The sequence below is a fragment of the Schistocerca gregaria genome, chromosome X (genome assembly GCF_023897955.1).
Source record: "Schistocerca gregaria isolate iqSchGreg1 chromosome X, iqSchGreg1.2, whole genome shotgun sequence".
Classification (NCBI taxonomy): domain Eukaryota; kingdom Metazoa; phylum Arthropoda; class Insecta; order Orthoptera; family Acrididae; genus Schistocerca; species Schistocerca gregaria.
This window is the reverse complement of record NC_064931.1, coordinates 567,770,330-567,780,518: the sequence shown is the minus strand read 5'-3', so window position 1 is coordinate 567,780,518 and position 10,189 is coordinate 567,770,330.

The window sequence follows — 10,189 nt, the reverse complement described above, 5'->3', positions numbered from 1 at the left end:
GTCCCCCATTGAGCATGTTTGGGACTGGATGAAGCGTCGTCTCACGCGGTCTGCACGTCCAGCACGAACGCTGGCCCAACTGAGGCGCCAGGTGGAAATGGCATGGCAAGCCGTTCCACAGGACTACATCCAGCATCTCTACGATCGTCTCCATGGGAGAATAGCAGCCTGCATTGCTGCGAAAGGTGGATATACACTGTACTAGTGCCGACATTGTGCATCCTCTGTTGCCTGTGTCTATGTGCCTGTGGTTCTGTCAGTGTGATCATGTGATGTATCTGACCCCAGGAATGTGTCAATAAAGTTTCCCCTTCCTGGGACAATGAATTCACGGTGTTCTTATTTCAATTTCCAGGAGTGTAGAATATTGCTGCGCGGTGTGGGTTCCTTACCAGGTGGGATTGACAGAGGGCATCGGAAGGGTGCAAAAAAGGGCAGCTCGTTTTGTATTATCACGTTATAGGGGAGAGAGTGTGGCAGATATGAAACGCGAGTTGGGATGGAAGTCATTAAAACAAAGACGTTTTTCGCCGCGGCGAGATCTATTTACGAAATTTCAGTCACCTACTTTCTCTTCCGAATGCGAAAATATTTTGTTGAGCCCAACCTACATAGGTATGAATGATCACCAAAATAAAATAAGAGAAATCAGAGCTCGAACAGAAAGGTTTATGTGTTCGTTTTTCCCGCGCACTGTCAGGGAGTGAAATGGTAGAGAGATAGTATGATTGTGGTTCGATGAACCCTCTGCCAAGCACTTAAATGTGAATTGCAGAGTAGTCATGTAGATGTAGATGTAGATGTAGATGATTCGCATCGTCGTATGACCTATGTGAGCAAAAGTATCCAGAAACTCCTATGTAATGCAGAACTGACCACTAGATGTTACAAGAGGCGAACCCGCCAGCATAAAAAGAGAAAGAGGGTATTATGTTGCCAGTAGAGAAGCAGTAAGAGCAGAATGGATAGTTCAGGGTGTTGTGTCCTGCTTACTCGTAGAATATGGGGTGCCTTTCTCGGATCGCTAGACAACAATTCAAGCAAATTCAATTAATGGATTTTTATTACAAAATGAAATGATTACAATAATTAACTTTTTGGAAAACAGATGTGTCGCAGGTAATCGTGGACAGACAAATAATAAGTCACTTCAGTATATATAATTCGTAATACTGTGAAGTTATACAGTTCCTAAGTCGCCCCTGTACAGCTCGTTGAACGGCTAGTCTAGTGGGCGCTTCTGTCTCGTTGTCGTCGTAGAGAGGGGTCGGTCAGCGTACTATTCTTCACAGCCCTCTCTGCTGTACCGTTCTTGGTCGGCGTGTCGGCGCTTGAGTTACACCGGAACACAGGGGTGCTCAGTGACGTCAGTGCTAAGTGACGCTATATGTGCTGTAAAGACTGACGCCACTGGAGAGTGGATTGTTGGAAACTACCGATTTGGAATGATGGGTCACGCTATGCTCTGTGGCAATCTGATGCAGAACGTGCATCATATGTACACTATGTGACAAATGTATCCGGACACCCCAAAAATCAAACGTTTTTTATATTACGTGCATTGTGCTGCCACCTACTGCCAGGTACTCCATATCAGCGACATCAGTGGGCATGAGACATCGTGAGAGCAGAATGTGGCGCTCTGCGGAACTCACGGACTTCGAACGTAGTCAGGTGATTGGGTACCACTTGTGTCATACGTGTGTGCGCGAGATTTACACACTCCCAAACATCCATAGGTCCACTGTTTCCCGTGTGATAGTGAAGTGGAAACGTGAAGGGACACGTACAGCACAAAAGCGTACAGGCCGACCTCGTCTGTTGACTGACAGAGACTGTCGACCGTTGAACAATGTAGTAATGTGTAATAGGCAGACGTCTATCCAGACCATCACACAGGAATAGGAATTCCAAACTGCATCAGGATCCACTGCAAGTGCTATGACAGTTACGAGGGAGGTGAGAAAACTTGGATTTCATGGGCGAGCGGCTGCTCATAAGTCACACATCACGCCGGTAAATGCCAAACGACGCCTCGCTTGGTGTAAGGAGAATAAACATTGGACGATTGAAAAATCGGAAAACGTTGTGTGGAGTGACTAATCACGGTACACAATTAAGCTATCCGATGGCAGGGTGTGGGTATGGCGAATGCCCAATTAACGTCATTTGCCAGCGTGTGTAGAGCCAACAGTAAGATTCGGAGGCGGTGGTTTTATCGTGTGGTCGTGTTTTACATGGAGGGGGTTTGCCCCCTTGTTCTTTTGCATGGCACTATCACTGAACGAGCCTACATTGATGTTTTAAGCACCTTCTCGCTTCTCACGGTTGAAGAGCAATTCGGGGATGGCGATTGCAACTTGCAACACGATCGAGCACCTGTTCATAATGCACGGCCTGTGGCGAAGTAGTTACACGACAATAACATCCCTGAAATGGACTGGCCTGCGCAGAGTCCTGACCTGAATCCTACAGAACACCTGTGGGAAGTTTTGGAACGCCGACTTCGTGTCAGGCTTCACCGACCGACATCGATACATCTCCTCAGTGCAGCACTCCATGAAGAATGGGCTGCCATTCCCCAAGAAACCTTCCAGCGCCTGACTGAACGTATGCCTGCGGGAGTGGAAGCTGTCATCAAGGCTAAGGGTGGGCCAACACCATATTGAATTCCAGCATACCGATGGATGGCGCCACGAATTTGTAAGTCTTTTCAGCCAGGTGCCCGGATACTTTTAATCACATAGTGTAGTTCCAACAGTGAAGTGTGGAGGAGGTGGTGTTACGGTATGGGGATGTTTTCCGTAGTCGGGGCTGATTGTGCTTAAGGAAGGGCTAAATGCCAAAAGACATGAACACGTTTCACAGCACTGTGTACAGTTGAGGAACAATTCAGCGGCAGACTCTTTGTATAAACGTGATAACACACCCCAGCAGTACATGTGAGGCAATTGTTTGCGGGTAATAACATTCCTGTAATAGAGTGGCATGTCCAGAGTTCCAATCAGACCCCCACTGAATACCTTTGGGATGAGTTACAATACGGACTTTGCTCCAGAACCCAGAATTTGACATCACTACCTTCTCTGGTTTCAGAACTTGAGGATTAATGGACTGCCATTTTCCACAGACCTTGAGAAACCTCATTGGAAGCATCACCACCAGAGTTGAAGCTGTCACAAAGACAAAGGGTGGTCACACATAATATCAATATCCACTTTTAGATGCCCATACAGTTTTGATCGGGCAGTGTACAGATCTTACCTGCAGGTGAAAATTGCTCCAAATGTCAGTACATTCAACGGATTGGCTCCCTAATTTATCTGCAAATATATGCTCACGCAACCAAATACTTTAGTCGTATGATATTAACCCTTTGTCTCGATATTTGTCAACACAGAAAGCTCCTTTTACTACACTCTTGTGCAAAACTGAAAGATGGTGTGTCACTGCCAAGTAATATAGCTAGGTAAAACTTCCACCATGCATAGAAAGAACTGCTACACTGTAGTACTGGCGCTGCTCTAAAAAAAGTCAAGCTGAAGCTACCTCTGTACTGGAAAATGTGTTTAAACCTGTGGCTCAACCGCTACAGAGATTACAACTGCTATTGTGAAAGATGATAGACCAAGACAAGGAAGATGAAACCAAAGAAAACACTGTATTTATGAAAGCAGCCAGATAGAGATACTGGAAGAGAAGGAGAAGACGAAGAAGAAAAAGAAGAGGAAGAAGCATAAAATTATGAATATGACAATGAAAATGATAACATAAACGAAGACGAGATACGAAAGACAATTATAGCAGAGACTAAATTTTTGTTAAAGTAAAGGACAAATCGTGTTATTTTGTATAAGACATCAAATAGGAACCAAAAGCAAGAGTGTGAATGATTGGTGCTTCACCTACAGATAGATGTAGATGACTGAATAATTCGCAATGTAAGATACCAGAAGTGACATAAAGATATTTTTTGTTTAAAATATAACCTACGAATAAAAATTACACAACATAAAACTTAAAAATTATAGTAAAATTCTCAGTGCTTCCAATGCTCTCCCCTACAGACAAGTAAATTTTGAGTGATCCTGTTAATATACACATATCTTTAAGTCTGCATTACATAAAATTAATGGATCATTACTGAGAGATGATGACATACGTATCAGCATGGGAGAAGACACAATTTCAGATCCGTATTCAGCTGTGCCTAATGTTGGATCCAAAAAAATTAGGCCAGGTATAGTCAGATGAGAAGATGAAATTCTAGAAGCACGCATTTCAATTTACCATCACATCTGATCAGATCAGATTTATTCAGGGTGGACCAATTCTGAAGGGAGAAGAAACAGTTGAAGAAGGAGGAGAAGAGTACAGACCCATATGAAGGAGATGAATAAGCTGAAGTCAAAGAAAACAATGTATTTATGAATTCAGAAGTTGGGGACATTACAGAAGAAAAAGAAGAGAATGATTACAGTGAAGAATAAGAAAAAGAAGATCAGACGAGTACACTGAGTAAAATGACGTTCATAATTGGAAGATGGTCTCCTGCAAATCGTCAGCATGTGTCGGTTTTGTCCACTGGGATGATCGAAATGAATTAGTAGAACAGTTAGTTTTCTTGCTAGCTTTGAATGCGGTAGGCAACAATTCAAATGATAATGAAGTATTGTCTACTTCAAGAGGAACTTCGAGATGTATCAATTACTAATTGAAGTTTACAGCGACTGTCAAAAATAGCAATTTGAATATCTCACGGCATGAGAAGTTGCACATTGGACCATTCTGTCAGTAGAAACACATCCACAAAAGAAGCGTATTTCAAACAGGAAAAATGTGTGAATAAAGTAAAACAGTAAACTTAAAAATATTGTACAGTTTAAGCTCTGAATATCCCTTGTTGCAGTTAGAGTATGCACCTAACTTTTCTTTGGTATTTAATCTTTTTATAATAAAATTTTATAGATAGGATATTTTTGTTTGGATTTTCCCCCCTCCCATTGCCCTTCTGCAATATATGACAAAGGGAGAGATGAAATTTACTGAATCAATGGAATTTTTGGTGCCTTTTTATGCTGGAAGTACTGTTAGTAGTTTGAACATGGCTCAAAAATTTTGGTGTGAGTGTGTGTGTGTGTGTGTGTGTGTGTGTATGTGTGTGTGTGTGTGTGTGTTCTTAAATATTTTGAATAAATAATCGAATGCTTTTGAAGATGCCTCAAAAGTGAAATTCAGGTATGTACTTCAACAGACGTTGATGACGACTGACAGCTGTCCGAAAATAATTCAAGATGAATTCGCTGAATGTGAATATCTAGGCAACAGCCGTGCTAGGTATAGAATACTACCTATTAGTAAAATAAGAAAATTTGTTCCGGACTCGGACTCGAACGAGCCAAAATGCTTAAGGTGATCGTTTGCAATAAGCGGGAAATGCTGGTTCAAGTCCTGGTCCGACATAAACAGCGGCAGATGCTGTGTAAGATCACATGAGCACGTGAACATCCAAACTTTTGACACCTTGCGGATTTGTTGGTTATTTTTCTTTGAATGCTGTTAAATGTAATATACACTCCTGGAAATGGAAAAAAGAACACATTGACACCGGTGTGTCAGACCCACCATACTTGCTCCGGACACTGCGAAAGGGCTGTACAAGCAATGATCACACGCACGGCACAGCGGACACACCAGGAACCGCGGTGTTGGCCGTCGAATGGCGCTAGCTGCGCAGCATTTGTGCACCGCCGCCGTCAGTGTCAGCCAGTTTGCCGTGGCATACGGAGCTCCATCGCAGTCTTTAACACTGGTAGCACGCCGCGACAGCGTGGACGTGAACCGTATGTGCAGTTGACGGACTTTGAGCGAGGGCGTATAGTGGGCATGCGGGAGGCCGGGTGGACGTACCGCCGAATTGCTCAACACGTGGGGCGTGAGGTCTCCACAGTACATCGATGTTGTCGCCAGTGGTCGGCGGAAGGTGCACGTGCCCGTCGACCTGGGACCGGACCGCATCGACGCACGGATGCATGCCAAGACCGTAGGATCCTACGCAGTGCCGTAGGGGACCGCACCGCCACTTCCCAGCAAATTAGGGACACTGTTGCTCCTAGGGTATCGGCGCGGACCATTCGCAACCGTCTCCATGAAGCTGGGCTACGGTCCCGCACACCGTTAGGCCGTCTTCCGCTCACGCCCCAACATCGTGCAGCCCGCCTCCAGTGGTGTCGCGACAGGCGTGAATGGAGGGACGAATGGAGACGTGTCGTCTTCAGCGATGAGAGTTGCTCCTGCCTTGGTGCCAATGATGGTCGTATGCGTGTTTGGCGCCGTGCAGGTGAGCGCCACAATCAGGACTGCATACGACCGAGGCACACAGGGAAAAAAAACGGGCATCATGGTGTGGGGAGCGATCTCCTACACTGGCCGTACACCTCTGGTGATCGTCGAGGGGACACTGAATAGTGCACGGTACATCCAAACCGTCATTGAACCCATCGTTCTACCATTCCTAGACCGGCAAGGGAACTTGCTGTTTCAACAGGACAATGCACGTCCGCATGTATCCCGTGCCACCCAGCGTGCTCTAGAAGGTGTAAGTCAACTACCCTGGCCAGCAAGATCTCTGGATCTGTCCCCCATTGAGCATGTTTGGGACTGGATGAAGCGTCGTCTCACGCGGTCTGCACGTCCAGCACGAACGCTGGTCCAACTGAGGCGCCAGGTGGAAATGGCATGGCAAGCCGTTCCACAGGACTACATCCAGCATCTCTACGATCGTCTCCATGGGAGAATAGCAGCCTGCATTGCTGCGAAAGGTGGATATACACTGTACTAGTGCCGACATTGTGCATGCTCTGTTGCCTGTGTCTATGTGCCTGTGGTTCTGTCAGTGTGATCATGTGATGTATGTGACCCCAGGAATGTGTCAATAAAGTTTCCCCTTCCTAGGATAATGATTTATCGGTGTTCTTATTTCAATTTCCAGGAGTGTAGATGCAGTAATCTGAAATACATGGCACTTAAATCATATGGGACTTAACTGCTATGGTCATCAGTTCCGAAGCTTACACACTAGTTAATTATCCTAATGACAAACACACACTCCCATGCCCGAGGGAAGACTCGGACCTCCGCCGGGACCAGCCGCACAGTCCATGACTGCATTTAGTAAGTGCTATTGACGTTTCAATATAGGAACACTTAGAAACTGCAACTGTGTTTAAAGGTACATCCAAAACAGCTTGTCATGTTCACAGCTATGCTCGTCAATGTAATTTAGTGCTGCAAAAGCTGCATCTATAAAGAAATCAGGTTGAATATATTTTTCTAATATCTCCGGTTTTTCAACTTTTTTCTCCTGGTCGTCGCACAGAACAAGTGTGCTAGACAGACTGAATGATAGCAGCTACAAGATGGGTGTTTAACATTTGGACAGTCAACACAGTTAAGAAGAACAAGAAAAATCTGATTGCGAGTTTAGAAGAAATTACCGTCTCTGATCGTGCAGATGACAAAACCAGACCAGAAAGTTACCGCCTCCTCTCCAATATGAAAGACCCTGAGTTCTTATTTTGGCAAGAAATTTTTCATAGGATCATGCCACACGCAAACATACTCATCACGTAATTGCAGGAATATGAAATACTGCCATTGAAGAACTTTCGTCACCTTGTGAAGAACAAAGTCGGAAGAAAAGAAAATCAGAAAATAAAGTAGCAGATGCGAAGGAAGTTTGTGACCCCATTATAAGTCGTGGTGCTGCTGCAATGGTGCAGCTTCTATTAGATAATAGTTTAGATCTATACACATTTCCACAATTATGTAAACGATTGAGGATAATTATAACAAGTCCTCTTACAACAGTTGAACATGAATGCTGTTTCTCAACAATGAGAAGGATGAAAACCTATCTTTTAAACACAATGACAGAGGACAGACTTGTGGCATTGGTAATGCTTGTAATTGAGAAAATGTTTGTGAACATACTAAAGACTTCAATCATAGAGTGAAGGAGACATTTGCGAGATTGAAAAGAAAAAATTGGTTCAAATGGTTCTGAGCACTATGGGACTTAACATCTGAGGTCATCAGGCCCCTAGAACTTAGAACCACTTAAACCTAAATAACCTAAGGACATCACATACATCCATACCCAAGGCAGGATTCGAACCTGCGACCGTAGCGGCCGCGCGGTTCCAGACTGAAGTGCCTAGAACCGCTCGGCCACAACGGCCGGCAGTGGGTAGCACATTGGACTCGCATTCGGGAGGACGACGGTTCAATCCCGCGTTCGGCTATCCTGATTTAGGCTTTCCGTGATTTCCCTTAATCGTTCCAGGCTAATTCCGGGACAGTTCCTTTGAAAGGGCACGGACGACTTCCTTCCCCGTCCTTCCCTAATCCGATGAGACCGATGACCTCGCAGTTTGGTCTCCTACCTCAAAAACAACCCAACCCAACAACAAAGTTTCACAAAGGCGAGTCTTTCTTTCGTCAGACAAGTTATGCATATTATTATTATTGACATTGAATGCAGTTGAACAAATTGGTTTATAATCACAACTGTAATACAGCACATACTGTTTCACACATTCAGGTTGATCTGAGTCTACAAGTTTGTGAACACCCAAAATGCATACTCACGAGTCGCCACTGGCCACAAATTTGCATATGTCACTAATAGGCAGTGCATCTGTACCTAAAACAGCCTATGCCTAGATATTCGCACTCAGATAATTAATTTCGAGTTAAAAATTCAGGTACCTTTATCATGGTGGGGCTATACACTGTGATTACTAAAATATACTGTGCTATTATTGGCTGTTTCCCTTTAACGAATGCCATAACTTTTTTCTCTGACACCGCCATCTTGCGTTTTTAAGCACCTTAATTGTCTGTTTCAATTTTAATGGATGCTAAAAAATTTCCCCTCTTACTTTTTTGAAGTGCTGTGAGTGGTTGAATAATTTAAAAATTTCTCGCCAGCACCATCTTGATATTTTTAAATTTCTCACAAACGTGATGGCATCGAAAGAGAGGTCTGATTTGTGACGTAATGCTGATGGCGTCATAGATAATGAGGCGCGGCTTTTGACGTCACAAATGTGAACTAATTAAAACTTTTAACTTATGAAGAAAGTGTTCTGGAAGCTCCGCAACCTTACTATCGCCACTCAGATTCACCATGCCCCTTTGTGGTTGGGTCTTCGTCTTTTTCGGTGGTTTCAGGAGGACGACGGTTCAAATCCGCATCCGGCAGCGTGATTTACGTTTCCCTTGATTTCCCTTGATCACTCCAGGAAAATGCCACGATGGTTCCTTTGCAAAGGCCAAGACAGATTTCCCTCTTCATCCTTTCATAAAACGAGCATGTGCTCTATCTCTAATGACCTCGCTGTCTTTTTTTTTTTTTTTTTTTGTCATCAGTCTTTTGATTGGTTTGATGCGGCCCGCCACGAATTCCTCCCCTGTGCTAACCTCTTCATCTCAGAGTAGCACTTGCAACCTACGTCCTCAATTATTTGCTTGACGTATTCCAACCTCTTTCTTCCTCTACAATTTTTGCCCTCTACAGCTCCCTCTAGTACCATGGAAGTCATTCCCTCATGTCTTAGCAGATATCCTATCATCCTGTCCCTTCTCCTTATCAGTGTTTTCCACATATTCCTTTCCTCTCCGATTCTGCGTAGAACCTCCTCATTCCTTACCTTATCAGTCCACCTAATTTTCAACATTCGTCTATAGCACCACATCTCAAATGCTTCGATCCGGTTTTCCCACAGTCCATGTTTCACTACCATACAATGCTGTACTCCAGACGTACATCCTCAGAAATTTCTTCCCCAAATTAAGGCCGGTATTTGATATTAGTAGACTTCTCTTGGCCAGAGATGCCTTTTTTGCCATAGCGAGTCTGCTTTTGATGTCCTCCTTGCTCCGTCCGTTATTGGTTATTTTACTGCCTGGTAGCAGAATTCCTTAACTTCATTGACTTGGTGACCATCAATCCTGATGCTAAGTTTCTCGTTGTTCTCATTTCTACTACTTCTCATTACCTTCGTCTTTCTCCGATTTACTCTCAAACCATACTGTGTACTCATTAGACTGTTCATTCCGTTCAGCAGATCATTTAATTCTCCTTCACTTTCACTCAGGATAGCAATGTCATCAGCGAATCGTATCA